This window comes from Anomaloglossus baeobatrachus, chromosome 8 (assembly GCF_048569485.1).
Source record: "Anomaloglossus baeobatrachus isolate aAnoBae1 chromosome 8, aAnoBae1.hap1, whole genome shotgun sequence".
Taxonomy (NCBI): Eukaryota; Metazoa; Chordata; class Amphibia; order Anura; family Aromobatidae; genus Anomaloglossus; species Anomaloglossus baeobatrachus.
This window is the reverse complement of record NC_134360.1, coordinates 95626492-95647654: the sequence shown is the minus strand read 5'-3', so window position 1 is coordinate 95647654 and position 21163 is coordinate 95626492. Positions and strand designations below refer to the sequence as shown.

Here is a 21163-nt window from a genome sequence, read left to right as displayed (position 1 = left end):
CTGCCTTGTTATTCTTACTCCCAGACAGATAGTTGATGGAGAAGTGAAAGCGGGAGAAAAACAAGGACCAGCGGGCTTGGCGAGGATTCAGACGCTGAGCGGTTTGTAAGTACGTCAGATTCTTATGGTCTGTATAGACCTGGAAAGGATGTTTCGCTCCTTCCAGCAAGTGACGCCACTCCTCCAAGGCTAATCTCAGGGCGAGCAGTTCCCTATCCCCAATGGTATAGTTTCTCTCTGCCGGTGAAAAGGTTTTAGCAAAGAAGAAACACGGCCTTTTTCTACCTGCACCGTTCTTTTGATACAAGACCGCACCAGCACCCACTGAAGAGGCATCAACCTCCAAGAGGAAGGGCTTATTCTCATCGGGTCTTTGAAGAACGGGAGCAGTTGAAAAGTGTCTTTTTACTGCCTCAAAAGCCTGAGATGTCTCAGTAGACCAGACTTTGGGATTAGCACCTTTCTTAGTCAAGGCCACCAAAGTAGAAAAATGGGGTATGAACTGCCTGTAATAATTTATGAATCCTAAGAAGCGTTGCACCGCCTTCAAGGAATGAGGTTCGGACCATTCCAGGACAGCAGAGAGCTTCGCAGGATCCATAGCCAGACCCTCTTGTGAGATAATGTAGCCCAAAAAAGGCAAGGAGGACTGCTCGAATACACATTTTTTGAGTTTAGCAAACAATGAGTGCTCACTTAAACGGGAAAGGACACGAATGACATCCTGACGATGAGTCTCCAGATCAGGAGAAAAAATCAGGATGTCGTCCAGATACACCACTACAGAGGATAACAGTAAATCCCTGAACACATCGTTTACGAATTCCTGAAATACTGCGGGTGCATTACATAAACCAAAAGGCATGACGAGGTATTCATAGTGACCGTCTCGGGTGTTAAAAGCGGTCTTCCATTTGTCACCCTCTCGAATTCGTACCAAGTTATATGCACCCCGCAGATCCAACTTCGTAAAAACTTGAGCTCCCCTCAGTCTGTCAAAGAGCTCCGAAATTAAAGGTAACGGGTATTTGTTCTTTATTGTGATTGCGTTGAGACCCCTGTAATCTATGCAGGGACACAAATCACCCTCTTTCTTCCGAACAAAGAAAAACCCAGCTCCCGCGGGAGAGACAGACTTACGAATGAGCCCCTTCTCTAAACTCTCTCTTATATAGGTCGACATGGCCTCCGACTCAGGTATCGACAAGGGGTAAACCCTGCCCTTAGGTGGAATCGAACCTGGGATAAGGTCTATGGCACAGTCATACGGCCTATGGGGTGGAAGAACCTCAGCACCCTGTTTAGAGAACACGTCAGCGAAATCCAAATAGGGTGTAGGTATGGGAGAGAGATTAGTTGATGCAACCGCAACGACCTTAGGTGGTAAGGGAAGACATCGGGACTGACATTTTGAACCCCAACTAATAATGCTGTCGGACTCCCAGTCAATGTGAGGAGCATGAGTCCGAAGCCATGGGAGACCCAGAAGGACGTCGTCTATACCTTCAGGCAAAACAAGAAAAAAAATCTCCTCTATGTGACCCTGAGACAGGGAAAGGCGCAAGGGAACTGTCCTCAATGTAATGGAGTCAGACAACATAGTTCCATTAACAACACGGACAGGAATAGGCGCCTCTAACATGATAGAGGGAATATTGTGTCTCTTTACAAATCCTGAGGACACAAAAGTCCCGTCAGCTCCGGAATCCACAAAAGCCCTAATAGGCCATGTATTCTCAGAGAATGAGAGCTGACCTGGGATACTACACTTAGAGGGTGCAGAAGACATCTCTAGTAACCCCCCCTCTAATGGTTACTAGGCCTGGGAGTTCCCCTGACGACTAGGACACTTGTTGGCATAGTGCCCAGCTTGACGACATACGTAACATATAGGAGGACCAGACTTGCGTAGTCTGTAGGACGTATGACCTAACTCCATAGGAGTGGGAGATGTTTCAGATGCTGAGGAAGATGGTAGTGGACCCTCAACAACTGGAATAGCCCGATGCTTAGGGCGTGAGGAAGAGACCTCGAGTCTACGTTCCCTATGGCGTACGTCGATCCTCGTTGCTACTGTGATCAAGTCTTCCAGAGAAGCAGGGACCTCACGAGTAGCAAGAGCATCCTTGACATAGCCTGCCAACCCTCTCCAGAAGATAGGAATCAACACCTTCTCTGGCCAATCTAGTTCTGCCACCAGAGTTCTAAAAGCAATGGCATAAGAACTAGTGGATAACGAACCCTGAGATAGATCTAACAGTCTCAGGGCCACATCATGGGTAACCTGCGGACCCATGAATACCGCCTTAAGAGCATCAAGAAAGTCTTGATGTCTCAGAGTAACCACATCAGAGCGCTCCCATAGGGGAGTCGCCCATTCTAAGTCTTTGTCCTGAAGTAAGGAGATAATAAAGCCTACTCTGGACCTCTCCGTAGAGAAGCGAGAAGAGTTGACCTCTAGGTGTATCTGACACTGACTAATGAAACCACAACATGATCTGGCATCGCAGAATATCTGTTTGGCAGAGCAAGTCGAGGATCATGTGCAGATGTCACCATGGTCTGAGGTTTATCCTCTATACTCTTGAGCCGTGACTCAAGTACTTGTATGTAATGGTGTAACTGCTGATATTCTGCCATAACTACCAGACCCTTGGCTCAGTCCTAATGTTACAGGGGGCTGTCTGATAATAAAACCTAAAGGAGTATCAGACAGTCAGGGTCCACCGTGCAAAGACTCTGCTGCAGACTATGGCAGAGTGCAATACCTCTGTTAAACTCACAGAGGAATATAATTAGTAAATAAGGCAATTCCTCCCTTACTTGGAGGGTGTGTGGAATGGTCTCTGTTAATAATCACAGAGACAAAGGCAGTGAGTGTGAAATGGCACCTACCTAGGTCCGTTCCTCTAGTGGTGCCAGGAGACGGACAGCAGCGTAAGCCGCACAAAGCTCCTACCTGCGTTCGCTCCACTAGTGTGCGAGGACACAAACCACTAGATATGGCACCTGCCTAGGTCCGCTCTTCTAGTGGTGCAAAAGAGACGGACAGCAGCATAAGCCGCACAAAGCTCCTACCTCTGTTCGCTCCCCTAGTGTGCGAGGATACGAACAACTGCCAGACGCAGTATAAGGAACGTTACTCTAGCGGCAACGTCCACCTACGAGTAGAATCACAAGGCCCAGCCGGACCATGTGCCTCAGGCACCTGCCTATGTCCGCTCCCCTAAGAGGTAAGGATAAGGACTGCAGCCGAAGCTGTAAGGTATAAGAACGCTACCCTACCGGTAGCGCTCACCTAGCATAGACAGAGATGCCTAGAGGAACGTGCACAGAGCGTCTACTCTCATGCATGAACCAAGAGGACTGAGCGCCATGCGGCGTGCGTCAGGGTCTTATATAGACTCTGTGCCTCATCCAAGATGGAGGACACCAGAGCCAATCCGCTGCCAGAATGACAGGAATGATGTCACGCTGGCCTATCACCGAGCAAAGCGTCACAAGCACATGACCAGCGACCAATCGGCATAGAAGGTGTCAGAGACATGTGACCACGTGTCACAAGCACATGACCAGCGGCCAATCGGCATAGAAGGTGTCAGAGACATGTGACCTCGTGTCAGCGATGATGGCACCCGCACATGTGCAATGGCTCCAAGATAGGACTTAGTCTCCAGCGCTTGCACATGTGCAATAGCAAGAAATCTAGACATAGACTCCAGTGCCAGAGCAACCGTAACACAGGGTTTCCCTTCCCTTTCTCCATTTGCTTGGTACTTCCCCGTATCTGTCACGCTCCCCGTGTCCCAGCACCACTCCTTACCCACTGATCCAGTCCATGTGTCCACCAGTCATGGCTGCCGCTCCCGCTCTTGCTCCCCTGAGTCCTGTTCCTGGTCTCAGGAGTCTGACTCTGAGTCTTAGCCACATGGTTCTGTATAGGACCAGGCCGCGCCCACTCTCCTGGTCTTATAGGCCCAGCACACCTGAAGCAGGAAATGACATAGGGCTGTGCTGGGTATATAAGACTTGCCTTTCCATGTGGGCGGGGCCTGATCAACGTGTCTTGTAGCATAGTCTTATGAGCTAGGTGCTCAGGTCCCCTGGTGCCGTGTCCTGCTGACTTATTGTCCTTGCTCCCTGGTACCTGTGCCTGTTTACTTTACTGTCCTAAAGAACTCTGTGACTCTGGTGACCTGCTTATACTTGTCCCTGCCACGCCAGTGCTCCGGCTGCCGTGTACCCTGCCCTCCGGTGGGGTGCAAGGTCCAGTGGATCCACCTCCTGGGCCTACCAGCCTTCCCGGCCCTGACAGTTTGATCAGGCCATGGATCCCGCTGGAGCGCAAACATCCGAGCTGGCTGAGCTGCGCCAGGAGCTGGCACAACAGCGTGAAACCCTGAAGCGGATGCTGAAATTCCTGGCGTCCGTGGACCACCGGTTATATACGCTGCAGACCGCCGCCTCGTCTGAGTCCACGCAGCAACCAGTCTCCAGGTCTAAACCAGTTTCCTCCACGGCCTCGCAACTTCGCCTCGCTGCTCCGCCTCGCTGCTCCGCCTCGCTATGCAGGGGATCCCAAGTCCTGCCGCGGTTTCCTGAACCAGTGCTCCCTGAACTTCCAGTTGCTCCCGCACTTGTTTGCCTCAGACCAGGCCAAGGTGACGTTCCTGATGTCACACCTGGAAGGTGAAGCCCTGGCTTGGATTAACCCCCTGTGGGAGAACGAGGACCCGATGATCACCGACATCCATGAGTTCCTGCAAGCCTTCAGGGGCACCTTCGACGAACCCGGACGAACTACCGCAGTGACCTCTACGCTCCTCCGGCTACGCCAAGGGACACAAACAGTCGGCCAGTATGCCATACAGTTCCGCACGCTCGCTTCGGAGCTGGGCTGGAACAATGAGGCCTTAACGGCGGCCTTTTGGGAGGGTCTATCTGGCCGCATCAAAGACGAACTAGCTGGCCGTGACGTTCCACGAACCTTGGACGCTTTGATTTCCCTGACCACTCGGATTGACCTCCGCTTTCAGGAGCGTACCAAAGAGAGAGTCCGGGAGAAGCGACCACCTTGCCATGCCTTGCCCCCGCAGAGACCTACCGCTCCGGCAGGGTCCGACCTACCGGCAGGGTCCCTGCCTTTCCGTGACTTATCGCCAGAACCCATGCAAGTAGACCGTCTGACCCAAGCCAAGCAACGCCGTGCAGAACGGCTCGCCCGGGGCCTGTGCTTCTATTGCGGAGACGGTTCACATATGATCCGTTCTTGCCCTCAGAAACCAGGTAGACCCCAGGTCCAAGGGATGGTGGGAACTGCCACCCTTGCCACCGACATCCCTTTGGTTCCAGTTAAACAGACTGTCCGGGTGACGACAGAGGGGACCCGGTTTTCAGCTGAGGCCCACATCGATTCCGGGGCAGCAGGCAACTTTATTCACCAGGCCACGGTAGACAAATACCAGGTCCCTGTCACCCCGCTGAAGAAGCCTCTCTGGTTCGCCTCAGTGGACGGAAAACCGCTCTACAAACCTGTCCGGTTTACCACCGAACCCGTGAACCTCCAGGTTGGCGTTTCGCATACCGAGACTATAGCCTTCTATGTTATCCCAAGAATGGCTCCTGAGCTCCTGCTGGGTCTGCCCTGGCTTCAACTCCATGACCCTGCCATTAGTTGGCGCTCTGGCACTATTTCCCGCTGGGGACCCTTGTGTCATGACCACTGCCTACAGCCTGTTCCTCAGTCCCTGTCACCTGAACCGTTGGAACCACCGACCCCTGAAGAGGTGACGACGCAGTCCAGTGCCGTACCACAACTGCTGTCACTTGTGCCTGTGGTGCCACCGGAACCAGAGGAGACGACGCACTCCAGCGTCGTTCCACCGTCCCTGACAATTGAGACTTTGATGCCACCGGCTACCGAGGATGAGACACTGTCCTGTACCCGGTCCGAGACGCCAGGTCCGGTCGTCCACGACCCCAGTCCTGCTTCTGTCTTCCCCGCGCTTCCCGTTGCCCCCGTTGCCACTGCTGGTAGATCGGCTAAGCGTCGTGCGGCCAAGAAGGCGGTACGGGGTCAGCGGTCCTTCCCCGCCTTTGCGTTGGGTCCTGGTCCGGTGACTCGATCCGGGGTGCCCCTGGGGTACTGTGCACGGAGGGGGGGGCATAGAGGGGGGGGGGGGGTACTGTCACGCTCCCCGTGTCCCAGCACCACTCCTTACCCACTGATCCAGTCCATGTGTCCACCAGTCATGGCTGCCGCTCCCGCTCTTGCTCCCCTGAGTCCTGTTCCTGGTCTCAGGAGTCAGACTCTGAGTCTTAGCCACATGGTTCTGTATAGGACCAGGCCGTGCCCACTCTCCTGGTCTTATAGGCCCAGCACACCTGAAGCAGGAAATGACATAGGGCTGTGCTGGGTATATAAGGCTTGCCTTTCCATGTGGGCGGGGCCTGATCAACGTGTCTTGTAGCATAGTCTTATGAGCTAGGTGCTCAGGTCCCCTGGTGCCGTGTCCTGCTGACTTATTGTCCTTGCTCCCTGGTACCTGTGCCTGTTTACTTTACTGTCCTAAAGAACTCTGTGACTCTGGTGACCTGCTTATACTTGTCCCTGCCACGCCAGTGCTCCGGCTGCCATGTACCCTGCCCTCCGGTGGGGTGCAAGGTCCAGTGGATCCACCTCCTGGGCCTACCAGCCTTCCCGGCCCTGACAGTATCTAGTGTGACATGGGGGCCATATACCAGAGTGGGGGATCATAATTGGAGTCTGGAATGGATTAATAGCATTTCAATTAATTTTAATGGGGAATTTTAATTTGAAATAAGAGCAAACTGAGTTAAGAGCTCGGTCACAGAATGACTTAAACTTGTAAGTCAAGGTATTACTGAATCTTGAGTGGTATAAAGAAATAAAACTGTGCACAATAAGCTACAACAATTTATCCAAGAGTTTCATCACATTGCTTCAATGTTGCATAAAAAAAATATGTGGATGAACTGACCAATCCTTTGTTTCCTGTATTATATCTAAGATAAGAAACATTTAGGTGTAAATCATGAAACAATTTAATACCATATTTCTTTTCATTAACACAAATACTATAAACTTGGATTCAAATATTGATACTTGATGCTAATTATACAAATAATTCAAATCAAAAAGGTCCGTGGTCTGTTAGGAGTCTTGTCACAGAAAATAGCCAGATATCCCTCCGTGAATGACCTAGCTAAGGAGTGGCTCTTTTTAGGAGATCACTATAACCACCATATTAAGTGGCCCTTTTAGTCAATATCCAGTTCTTGATGAGTTTAAAGATATGACAAGGGAAATAAAAGGGCCACTTAATATGGTGGTTATGGTGGTCTCCTAAAAAGAGCCACCCTTTGGCTAGGTCCTTCCCGGAGAGATATCTGATTATTTTCCACGTCGAGACTCCTAACAGAGGCTCCATGGACCTTTTTGATTTGCATACTTCCCAGGGGGCAATGCACCGTTCACTGTGTTGAGCACCTTCGCAGTGTTTTCTCTGGCTGGTATCCCCAAGATCAGTGATTGTTTTGCATAATAATTCACACATTTTCCCATTTTTCAGACTTCCTAAAGAAGACCTTTTACAAGCTCTTTTTTTCACCAACATTAATTCAGTCATCAGCAACAAGGTAAGTTGCCAAAGGTGACCTCTGATTCTCCATGCTCCTCTGTGGAACAGTATAGCTACTTGTATGCCTTCAGTATTGTCGAGGGTGTACAGAGCAAATAAATTACTAGCACCCTATTCTGTATTCTGGGGAGTACAGATCACAAGATAGCATTTGATAATGAGATGTTTGGCAAGACACCAACAGTGAACTTCTATTTCCAAAAACTCCTCGGGGACAATACAAGCTACACTGTGATTTGCTGTTGTGGGCAATAAGTCCAATTTTTCTAGTGAATACTTTACTTTTTGGGACCTAATGTCTTCCTGCCTTTATATTTCAGTACTTTGCTTTAAACCACTCCAGGTTTTATCTGAAAACTCTCTCTATGGAGAGTAGAACTGGTGATTTACAGTCATGTGAACAATTGCTATTGCTCAATGTTTTCATATCATTCCAGTAGAGGTTGTGAGATAAATGGCTGTCACTTTACTGCTTGCTGCACTGGCTTAAGGCCCCGTCACACCAAGCAACATCGCTAGCAACATCGCTGCTAACGAACAACTTTTGTGACGTTGCTAGCGATGTTGCTGTGTGTGACATCCAGCAACAACCTGGCCCCTGCTGTGAGGTCGTTGGTTGTTGCTGAATGTCCTGGGCCATTTTTTAGTTGTTGCTGTCCCGCTGTGAAGCACAGATCGCTGTGTGTGACAGCGAGACAGCAACAACTAAATGTGCAGGCAGCAGGAGCCGGCTTCTGCGGAGGCTGGTAACCAATGTAAACATCGGGTAACCAAGAAGCCCTGTCCTTGGTTACCCGATATTTACCTTTGTTACCAGCCTCCTCCGCTCTCACTGTCAGTGCCGGCTCCTGCTCTATGCACATGTAGCTGCAGCACACATCGGGTTAATTAACCCGATGTGTGCTGTAACTAGGAGAGCAAGGAGCCAGCGCTAAGCATTGTGCGCTGCTCCCTGCTCTGTGCACATTTAGCTGCAGCACACATCGGGTTAATTAACCCGATGTGTGCTGTAACTAGGAGAGCAGGGAGCCAGCGCTAAGCATTGTGCGCTGCTCCCTGCTCTGTGCACATTTAGCTGCAGCACACATCGGGTAATTAACCCGATGTGTGCTGTAACTAGGAGAGCAGGGAGCCAGCGCTAAGCATTGTGCGCTGCTCCCTGCTCTGTGCACATTTAGCTGCAGCACACATCGGGTAATTAACCCGATGTGTGCTGTAGCTAGGAGAGCAGGGAGCCAGCGCTAAGCGGTGTGCGCTGCTCCCTGCTCTGTGCACATTTAGCTGCAGCACACATCGGGTAATTAACCCGATGTGTGCTGTAACTAGGAGAGCAAGGAGCCAGCGCTCAGTGTGCGCTGCTCCCTGCTCTCTGCACGTGTAGCTCCGTGCGGTGGTAACCAAGGTAAATATCGGGTTGGTTACCCGATATTTACCTTAGTTACCAAGCACAGCATCTTCCATGCGGCGCTGGGGGCTTGTCACTGGTTGCTGGTGAGCTCACCAGCAACTTGTGTAGCGACGCTCCAGCGATCCCTGCCAGGTCAGGTTGCTGGTGGGATCGCTGGAGCGTCGCAGTGTGACATCTCACCAGCAACCTCCTAGCAACTTACCAGCGATCCCTATCGTTGTTGGGATCGCTGGTAAGTTGCTTAGTGTGACTGGACCTTTAGCTCACTTTCCAATGTATGCTCACATGGATAAGTGTTGTCATTCATTAGTATCCACGCCACCAACTATATGGGTTTACTAAAACTTGCGTGAGACAATAAGCTGATGGAGCAGAGTGGAAAAGCTGAGGTTACTGATTATACCTACCTGGTTGTCAAAGTACTTTGCTCGGCTGCATATTTACAGCAACGCCACTTAAGCTACTCCGCATAATTGACATGTATATTTTGTTTCTGACTGTAAACTATACTGTATATTAGCTAAAACTGTAGAAGAGCATTACAGCTTGTAGAGCACACAGAGGCAAAGTGTGGGTTACTACCGCCTGAGGTAAGGCAAGTACTTTGCCCCCTGTAATCCATTAGCATATGTTCCCATGATCCGGCGGGCATGCAGTGTTGTAGATGCAGCGTCTTGTCTTCTGGAGACGCAAGTGTTGTCCGCAGGAGACCACAGCTGTCCATGCCTACGATCAGAGTACTAGGTGCAGCATATTTTTGCTGTGTTCTGCTTCTCGAGAACACTAGTGTGGCGCCCCTGAGGCTTCCGTCGCCACAGGTCATTGCACCCCACCAGCGGTGTGATGCCCCATTCTGGGAGAGGAAGAGAGTGAACTCCGGTCCCCTGGTAAATCCACACTGCACCCATTGCTAGGGACACACAGGACCAGGGAAAGTGGCAGGCAACCCTCCCATGCTGCATGCTGAGAGGGGCTGTAAGACCTATCCCTGCTCCCATAGGGTGGTAGCTTAGCAACTGGGGAGGTGGGAGGAGCCACTGAGAGCAGATAGAGAAAGGAAAGTGAAGTTAGTTTCAGTTCGCTCAGGGAGTGGGAGAGTGAGGAGTGAGCATGTAGGACGAGAAGAGAAGAAGGAGTCGCAGGGCCACGGGTAGTCCTGTAAGGTGCCACGAGCAGTCCTTGTTGGGTACCGCTGCCGAGGGCTCAGAGGCGCTACGGGTAGCTGCAGGCTGCGGTGGCCCGTTCCACAGTGCCATCGGTGGAGCGACTAGCTGCGACAGGGGGACGGTCCCTAGACACTGAAGGAGTGAAAAGACAGTCTCCAGACAGTAAAAACCGAGGCCCAGGGAATTGCAAGCTCCCAGGGCCAGAACCCAGAGCAGATCTTCAGAAAAGGGGAAATCAGCCGACAGGTGACCCCCCAGCCTGGAGGCTGTAATGGAGGCCAAGTCCATCTACCTAAGGCAAGGCTAGTGAAGTCAGCAGAAAAAGGGACACTAAAGAGAGGGAACCGGATTTCACGCTCGGAATCACCCAGAAGGCGGAGGTCCATGACAGTGGTCCCAGCAGTCTGAGGGTCCTTGCAAGTGTGACAGAAACAGTGAGTAAAAGAACTGGAACTGCACCTTGGACTCGTCTCTGTTATTCCACCTACATAGACACCTACAAGCACCAACTGTGCCCCGGGCATTGCTCCACCTGTGGGGAGCAGTACCAACACTGCTGCCATAACATCATCCCGGTGGCCTCACACAGCAGCGGCGGCTTAATAGCCGCATACCACAGGTGGCGTCACGAACACAAACTTTAACTTAAGCCACTTATTCTACTGACACCCACCAGGGCCACGGAGCCGGGCCCAGCCACCACTGACTACCACCGGACTAGTCCGGCCCGGCACCGAGTGTCCCATAGCCCTGGGGTGGGCGAGTCAACTTTTGGCGTCACGAACAGGATTTCGTGCCCGGTCTAACCGGGTACTGTGCGCCTGAAGAACCGTGTGACAGACTGTGTACTTTACTGAGAAACCACCGCCATTAGCGCTGCTGAGAGCGGGAAGAAGGGGGGCGTGCAAGAAGAAAGGGCGCGAAGAGAAGCCCCGCCCCCTTGTCCAAGAAAAGCGCGCGAAGCGGTGCCCGCCATAGAAGGCGGAGGAAGAAAAGATGGCACGTGAAGAAGCTAAAAGGATGGACGCCGAGCAACGAGCGGCCAGAGGAGGAGTGGCCGAGCCGGGACACGCACCTCAGAACCGGGTTGTGTCCTGCGTCCTGGAGAGCGGAGAAGATCCAGCCGCCGCTGCAGAGCCGGGTAAAGAGAGTGACACCCCCAGCCGGCGGAGCCCGGATTGCCCGGTGGGGTTCCTGCCCGGTCCTCCTGCAGGCGCGCGTGCCACGACCGCAGCTCCGATCCCAGCACCCTGCAGCAAGACAGCGACCACCAGAACACCGGAGATGCAACTGAGGGGTGAGTCATTTAATGACCCTGCCGGCGCGAGAGCCCCAACCCCCGCTGCCATGCCCGCGGTCCCTGGAGAGACGCCCGACACGGCGACGCCGATCCGGGCCGCAGCTATGCCAGGTGGGGAGCCGGAGAAGAATCCCTACAAGTAAAGATGAAGAGATGCTGAACTGTAGATAGCCCCTGTCTGCCCCTCATTCTTTTCGAAGACGACACCCTTTCCTGCTGTGTTTTGCCCCTTATTCTTTTCGAAGACGACACCCTTTCCTGCTGTACTGCCCCTGATTCTTTTTGAAGACGTCACCCCCCATGTTATGTGCTACCGGGCCACTGAACTGGAATGTGGGCCCCGGTGAATGTTTAGGTGTCATGTCATACCAGGCCACTGGACTTAGTGGCTGGTGTGTGGTGTATGTGTTTTATGTCCTACCAGGCCATTGGACTTAATGGCTGGTATGTTGTTGATCTGTCTGATGCAACCAGGCCATTGGACTTAATGGCTGGTCGAAGATGTTACTTTGTTTGTTTGAAACGAACTGACGGGCTACTGGACTTGTAGTAGCCAAAAATGTAATTAGTTGCACCCGTTGTGCCCCCTACCAGAATTATGGGGGATGTGCCTGAACCGTGCAATGGACTGGAAGTGCACACTTAGAATTTTTCTTTATAAGAAGTTTGCAACGTTACTTTCATGTGCCTCCCATAAAGGGAAGAAATGTTTTACTGTTTTATGTTATTGCATACAAAAATGTTTTTGCAGTGTCTCCACATGTTTTTGTTGTTTTTCAGCCCGAGGACGTGCTGGGATTTGCTGTGGGGGAGTGTGGCGCCCCTGAGGCTTCCGTCGCCACAGGTCATTGCACCCCACCAGCGGTGTGATGCCCCATTCTGGGAGAGGAAGAGAGTGAACTCCGGTCCCCTGGTAAATCCACACTGCACCCATTGCTAGGGACACACAGGACCAGGGAAAGTGGCAGGCAACCCTCCCATGCTGCATGCTGAGAGGGGCTGTAAGACCTATCCCTGCTCCCATAGGGTGGTAGCTTAGCAACTGGGGAGGTGGGAGGAGCCACTGAGAGCAGATAGAGAAAGGAAAGTGAAGTTAGTTTCAGTTCGCTCAGGGAGTGGGAGAGTGAGGAGTGAGCATGTAGGACGAGAAGAGAAGAAGGAGTCGCAGGGCCACGGGTAGTCCTGTAAGGTGCCACGAGCAGTCCTTGTTGGGTACCGCTGCCGAGGGCTCAGAGGCGCTACGGGTAGCTGCAGGCTGCGGTGGCCCGTTCCACAGTGCCATCGGTGGAGCGACTAGCTGCGACAGGGGGACGGTCCCTAGACACTGAAGGAGTGAAAAGACAGTCTCCAGACAGTAAAAACCGAGGCCCAGGGAATTGCAAGCTCCCAGGGCCAGAACCCAGAGCAGATCTTCAGAAAAGGGGAAATCAGCCGACAGGTGACCCCCCAGCCTGGAGGCTGTAATGGAGGCCAAGTCCATCTACCTAAGGCAAGGCTAGTGAAGTCAGCAGAAAAAGGGACACTAAAGAGAGGGAACCGGATTTCACGCTCGGAATCACCCAGAAGGCGGAGGTCCATGACAGTGGTCCCAGCAGTCTGAGGGTCCTTGCAAGTGTGACAGAAACAGTGAGTAAAAGAACTGGAACTGCACCTTGGACTCGTCTCTGTTATTCCACCTACATAGACACCTACAAGCACCAACTGTGCCCCGGGCATTGCTCCACCTGTGGGGAGCAGTACCAACACTGCTGCCATAACATCATCCCGGTGGCCTCACACAGCAGCGGCGGCTTAATAGCCGCATACCACAGGTGGCGTCACGAACACAAACTTTAACTTAAGCCACTTATTCTACTGACACCCACCAGGGCCACGGAGCCGGGCCCAGCCACCACTGACTACCACCGGACTAGTCCGGCCCGGCACCGAGTGTCCCATAGCCCTGGGGTGGGCGAGTCACTTGCATCTCTGAAAGCATAAATTGACATTCTGCAGCTCAAAAAGTCATGTCAGGTTACAATGGGGAGAAAAGAAACGCAGTGGGCATGAGAATTCTATAAATCCCATCCACTGTGCTTCTAATGTACAACCCAGTGTTTTGGAAGTAGTGAACAAGTGAAGTGCGCTACATTCTGGTAGTGTAGTGAAAACATGCTGTGTCCAAAACGCTGCTATTCCTCATGGTGGGCACATACAATTTAGACATAAAATGTTAAAAATACAGTTATACATTGCTATATATTTTCATTAGAATTTTTTTATGCAACTATTTTATTTATCTAGCCTTATACCTAACCTTACCCTTACTACAAGCACTATCCCTGACCCTACTCCTAACTCAAATCCTAACCATAACCCTAGTGTGAATATTAACCCTGTGCTAACTGTTATCTTAGTTTGAGTTAGGAAAATATATAAAAACTCAATTTAGTAAAATATTATTTTTTGTTGTCTTTTTTTTTTAGGGAAAACTTTTCAGAATTTGACACAACTCCACCAGCAGATCTCTATCTATCCTCTCACACAATTACAAATAAGAACTTGTAGAGCTGTAGGGGGAAAAAGCGCAATAGGGTCTTACCCGGTATGAGGGTAGAGAGACAGAAAGAGGTACACTCACCTGGTAGGGTTGTGCAAGTCACAACTCCTTATGATCGCATGTGAGTGCCTTTTTGTGGTTTAGCAGCGGCCCCGGAATGCAGTATATAAAATATAGGTCAGGTAAAGAGAAAACCGGTTTAAATGCCGCGCTAAAAACCACTGATGTTGTAGATGAAAAAGATTTCCTTTATTTCATAATTCTACGCGTTTCAGAGACATCTCCGTCTCCTTCCTCAGGAAAATAAATCATATTACAAAAAAGGGGCAACAGAGCCTATATAAAGGAAGACCAGTAGCCACATATGCATTTGAAAAGTGAACAGCCCATATGACTCAGAGCCGATGACTCAGCGCCGCATGGAGAAGAGAGAAAAAAAAAAAAAAAAAAAAGGGGAAAGCACACATTAAATCAGCACAAATGAACCGAAGGAATTACCGTGAAATAACATGAACATCTCAAGGAGAAAATTAGTGGATCAGTGAAGGATCAATAAAAAACATAAAAATAATAATTATTGCGTGTTATTTAATAAAAGAGTATAAAAAGAAAAAAGTGGGGACGAGGGTAAAAGAAAAGCAGATGGTGTGCGAACCCAGAAAGTGTAGGTGATAGCACGGGGGCCAAACCTCTACACTAAACAGGAATATGGTTACTGTGGATTTGTACTTGGGGAAAGTGAACATAAATAATATGTGGAACAGGCACAAGGTGGTGGAATTAAAATACATAGAAAGTGCATATTTGCTAAAATAAATCTCTCTTATGTGTCTTTTGAATATATAAAAACGGCATATTTACATGTGAGAGGGACAGGAAGAGAAAAAAAAAAAACACTTTTTTATTATTAAACTTGAGTTGCAAGAAAAAATTATATACATATATATACATATATACACACTTTTATATATATATATATATATATATATATATATATACATACATACATACATACATACACACAAAAAAATATTAGTGGTGTATAGGGAATCGCTAGATTAAAAGTAATTGATATTTAAGGGCAAAGAATCCACTCCACTATGGAGCGGTTCTATAGAAAGGGAAAATTGTTAAAGCGTATGCGTGGGGAAGGTGACAAGAGTTTAATAGACTGAAAGGTAATGAAAAATCATAACCGTGGGAAAAAAAGCTCAATACACCTGTGCTCAGCAGGTAGAGAAGAGGAGCGGTTCCCTGTGAAAGAGAGAGGACTGCTAGAGCGTGTGCATGATGGGGTGATGTGAGTTCGAAACAGTAAGAAGTGCAGGAGTTCATACCCGTGAAAAATAAACTTACTGCACCTACGTTAAACAATCGAAGAAAAATAATTGCTTCCTTATAGTGCACGAAAGCACACAAATGAGTATGAAAAAAGGGAAAAAAAAAAAAACACAAAACATGGAATACTATAGAGTAAAATCTACAGTGATTCAAATGAAGGTGTTGGGGATGTGTAGACAATAAGCTGGAGGAAAGAGAAAGGAATAGATAAAAACGCAATAGAAGCATATGATAAAAACATGAATAAATACAGGGCTGTCATGATATTAAAATTATATATAATATTATAGGTTGATATAAAATGGTATAAAAGACAATGAGTGTTAATGAAACAACACATAAATGAAGAGGGGGGTATTAAAAAGGGAAAAATATATACATATGTATATATATATATATATATATATATATATATATATGAATAAATAAACATATGTATACATAAAAACATTCATGAAGATGCATACATATATACGTATAAAAACATTTTTGCAGTGGTCGAAACACCATTATAGGGACCTAAAAACAAGAAAGGGCAGCAGGAGAAGAAACCAGTTCAATAAAACAAATCAGTGACCTCATTTAGGCCCAGGGGTTTCAAAGTGTTTAATTTATGGATCCAGAAAGTTTCCTTTCTGCTTAAGGTTTCCATTCTATTGAGAGCATCGGGGGCTACCTGTTCTATCGGTGTAATATTAAAAGCCATCTCTTTATTGTGCTTCAAGGCACAATGTTTTGAAAGACCGTGTAGCATATAGCCCTTCTTCACATTGTGCCTGTGCGAGTTCAGCCTGTTATGAAGAGATTGGATAGTCCTCCCTACATATTGTTTGCCACACACACAGTCCACTAAATAGATCACAAAATCTGACTGGCATGTAAGTCGGCTTTTAATGGGGAAGTTCTCTGAACAAAGAGCAAAAAGTGGTCCTTTTATGACAAATACTCTTACAGCACAAACAGTTCCTTGATCCACATTTGTAAGAGCCAATTGCATCACCCATGTAATTTTTCTTAACAAGGGGTGCCCTCAATCTGCTGGGCGCTACAATATTTTTAATGGTCGGTGCCCTCCTGAAGGTAACCCTAGGGCCACTAGGTAACATACCTTTGAGAATGGGGTCACTTAATAATATCCCCCAATGCCTAGAGAGGATGTTCCTGATGGTATTGTTATCACTACTATATTTGGTGATGAAGTTAATAGAGAAATCTTTTTTTACAACAGCAATATCAGTCCCTTCAGTGTCTAAAAGGGGTGAAGCTATTTTGGGTTTTAACAAATCTGTCTGCTTCAATTTAACCGTTTCCTGAAATGCTTTCTTAATCAGTGATTTAGGATAATCCTTCTCTACAAAACGATCCCTCAATAATCCAACCTGTTCTCTGAAATCAGCATCCAGGGAGCAGTTTCTCCGGATGCGCTTATACTGATTTATGGGGATATTGTTTAGCCACTTAACGTAATGCTCACTCTGGTTGTGGATATAACTGTTGGCGTCAACCCTCTTAAAATACGTTTTTGTTAGGATTTTCTGATCTTGGTGAAAAATAGTGAGATCTAGAAAGTGTATCTCATTCTTATGAATAGTGGGTGCAAATTTTAGACCCCAATCATTGTTATTCAGATTGTCAAGGAAGGATTCTAAATCAGCATGATCACTGTCCCAAATGAGGAACAGGTCATCTATAAACCTTTTATAAATTATGATTCCACTACCGAAGATCCCATCCCCAGTATGGGATCTTCGGTAGTGGAATCATAATTTATAAAAGGTTTATAGATGACCTGTTCCTCATTTGGGACAGTGATCATGCTGATTTAGAATCCTTCCTTGACAATCTGAATAACAATGATTGGGGTCTAAAATTTGCACCCACTATTCATAAGAATGAGATACACTTTCTAGATCTCACTATTTTTCACCAAGATCAGAAAATCCTAACAAAAACGTATTTTAAGAGGGTTGACGCCAACAGTTATATCCACAACCAGAGTGAGCATTACGTTAAGTGGCTAAACAATATCCCCATAAATCAGTATAAGCGCATCCGGAGAAACTGCTCCCTGGATGCTGATTTCAGAGAACAGGTTGGATTATTGAGGGATCGTTTTGTAGAGAAGGATTATCCTAAATCACTGATTAAGAAAGCATTTCAGGAAACGGTTAAATTGAAGCAGACAGATTTGTTAAAACCCAAAATAGCTTCACCCCTTTTAGACACTGAAGGGACTGATATTGCTGTTGTAAAAAAAGATTTCTCTATTAACTTCATCACCACATATAGTAGTGATAACAATACCATCAGGAACATCCTCTCTAGGCATTGGGGGATATTATTAAGTGACCCCATTCTCAAAGGTATGTTACCTAGTGGCCCTAGGGTTACCTTCAGGAGGGCACCGACCATTAAAAATATTGTAGCGCCCAGCAGATTGAGGGCACCCCTTGTTAAGAAAAATTACATGGGTGATGCAATTGGCTCTTACAAATGTGGATCAAGGAACTGTTTGTGCTGTAAGAGTATTTGTCATAAAAGGACCACTTTTTGCTCTCAAGGGGGTTCAGAGAACTTCCCCATTAAAAGCCGACTTACATGCCAGTCAGATTTTGTGATCTATTTAGTGGACTGTGTGTGTGGCAAACAATATGTAGGGAGGACTATCCAATCTCTTCATAACAGGCTGAACTCGCACAGGCACAATGTGAAGAAGGGCTATATGCTACACGGTCTTTCAAAACATTGTGCCTTGAAGCAAAATAAAGAGATGGCTTTTAATATTACACCGATAGAACAGGTAGCCCCCGATGCTCTCAATAGAATGGAAACCTTAAGCAGAAAGGAAACTTTCTGGATCCATAAATTAAACACTTTGAAACCCCTGGGCCTAAATGAGGTCACTGATTTGTTTTATTGAACTGGTTTCTTCTCCTGCTGCCCTTTCTTGTTTTTAGGTTCCTATAATGGTGTTTCGACCACTGCAAAAATGTTTTTATACGTATATATGTATGCATCTTCATGAATGTTTTTATGTATACATATGTTTATTTATTCATATATATATATATATATATATATATATATATATATACATATGTATATATTTTTCCCTTTTTAATACCCCCCTCTTCATTTATGTGTTGTTTCATTAACACTCATTGTCTTTTATACCATTTTATATCAACCTATAATATTATATATAATTTTAATATCATGACAGCCCTGTATTTATTCATGTTTTTATCATATGCTTCTATTGCGTTTTTATCTATTCCTTTCTCTTTCCTCCAGCTTATTGTCTACACATCCCCAACACCTTCATTTGAATCACTGTAGATTTTACTCTATAGTATTCCATGTTTTGTGGTTTGTTTTTTTTCCCTTTTTTCATACTCCTTTGTGTGCTTTCGTGCACTATAAGGAAGCAATTATTTTTCTTCGATTGTTTAACGTAGGTGCAGTAAGTTTATTTTTCACGGGTATGAACTCCTGCACTTCTTACTGTTTCGAACTCACATCACCCCATCATGCACACGCTCTAGCAGTCCTCTCTCTTTCACAGGGAACCGCTCCTCTTCTCTACCTGCTGAGCACAGGTGTATTGAGCTTTTTTTCCCACGGTTATGATTTTTCATTACCTTTCAGTCTATTAAACTCTTGTCACCTTCCCCACGCATACGCTTTAACAATTTTCCCTTTCTATAGAACCGCTCCATAGTGGAGTGGATTCTTTGCCCTTAAATATCAATTACTTTTAATCTAGCGATTCCCTATACACCACTATTTTTTTGTGTGTATGTATGTATATATATATATAAGTGTGTATATATGTATATATATGTATATAATTTTTTCTTGCAACTCAAGTTTAATAATAAAAAAGTTTTTTTTTTTTTTTTTTTTCTCTTCCTGTCCCTCTCACATGTAAATATGCCGTTTTTATATATTCAAAAGACACATAAGAGAGATTTATTTTAGCAAATATGCACTTTCTATGTATTTTAATTCCACCACCTTGTGCCTGTTCCACATATTATTTATGTTCACTTTCCCCAAGTACAAATCCACAGTAACCATATTCCTGTTTAGTGTAGAGGTTTGGCCCCCGTGCTATCACCTACACTTTCTGGGTTCGCACACCATCTGCTTTTCTTTTACCCTCGTCCCCACTTTTTTCTTTTTATACTCTTTTATTAAATAACACGCAATAATTATTATTTTTATGTTTTTTATTGATCCTTCACTGATCCACTAATTTTCTCCTTGAGATGTTCATGTTATTTCACGGTAATTCCTTCGGTTCATTTGTGCTGATTTAATGTGTGCTTTCCCCTTTTTTTTTTTTTCTCTTCTCCATGCGGCGCTGAGTCATCGGCTCTGAGTCATATGGGCTGTTCACTTTTCAAATGCATATGTGGCTACTGGTCTTCCTTTATATAGGCTCTGTTGCCCCTTTTTTGTAATATGATTTATTTTCCTGAGGAAGGAGACGGAGATGTCTCTGAAACGCGTAGAATTATGAAATAAAGGAAATCTTTTTCATCTACAACATCAGTGGTTTTTAGCACGGCATTTAAACCGGTTTTCTCTTTACCTGACCTACAATTACAAATAAGAGGAGAGGTGGAGAGCACAGTGCAGCCTTATCCACATCGAGGCTTTACAGTCTACACTACAGTTCAAAAGTTTGGGGTCACCCAGACAATTGCCTTTTCCATGAAAAATCATACTTTTATTTATCAAATGAGTTACATAATGAATAGAAAATATAGTCCATACATTGACTAGATTAGAAATAATGATTTTTACTTGAAATAATGTTCTCCTTCAAACTTTACTTTCGTCACAGAATGCTCTTTGCAGCTTTGCAGCCCTTTGGCATTCTAGCTGATAATTTGCTGAGGTAATCTGGAGATATTTCACCCCATGCTTCCAGAAGCCCCTCCCACAAGTTGGATTGGTTTGATGGGCAGTTTTTGCGTACCATACGGTCAAGCTGCTCCCACAACAGCTCAATAGGTTTGAGATCTGGTGACTGGGCTGGCCACTCCATTACAGATAGAATACCAGCTACCTGCTTCCCTAAATAGTTAATGCATAATTTGGAGGTGTGCTTTGGGTCATTGTCCTGTTGTGGGATGAAATTGGCTCCAATCAAGCGCTATCCACAGGGAATGGCATGGCGTTGCAAAATGGAGTGATAGCCTTCCTTATTCAAAATCCCTTTTACCTTGTGCAAATCTCCCACTTTACCAACACCAAAGCAACCCCAGACCGTCACGTTACCTCCACCATGCTTGACAGATGGCGTCAGACACTCTTCCAGCATCTTTTCAGTAGTTCTGCGTCTCACAAATGTTCTTCTGTGTGATCCAAACACCTCAAACTTCGATTCGTCTGTCCATAACACTTTTTTCCAATTTTCTTCTGTCCAATGTCTATGTTCTTTTGCCCATATTAATCTTTTCCTTTTATTAGCCAGTCTCAGATATGGCTTTTTCTTTGCCACTCTGCCCTGAAGGCCAGCATCCCTGAGTCGCCTCTTCACTGTAGACGTTGACACTGGCATTTTGCGTGTACTATTTACTGAAGCTGCCAGTTGAGGACCTGTGTGTGACGCATCGATTTCCCAAACTAGAGACTTTAATGTACTTGTCTTGTTGCTCAGTTGTGCAGCGGGGCCTCCCACTTCTTTTTCTACTCTGGTTAGAGCTTGTTTGCGCTCTCCTCTGAAGGGATTAGTAC

General features: G+C 46.8%; 1 protein-coding gene across 1 annotated transcript in view; it reads right to left on the bottom strand.

The window, feature by feature from the left end:
• Positions 1-14247, bottom strand: part of LOC142249266 (uncharacterized) — a 96821-nt gene extending 82574 nt beyond the window's left edge. The window contains exon 1 of the mRNA XM_075320890.1: positions 14156-14247. The gene's annotated coding sequence lies outside the window, so the exon portion shown is untranslated. The remainder of the gene's footprint in view (positions 1-14155) is intronic.
• Positions 14248-21163: the final 6916 nt, after the last annotated feature.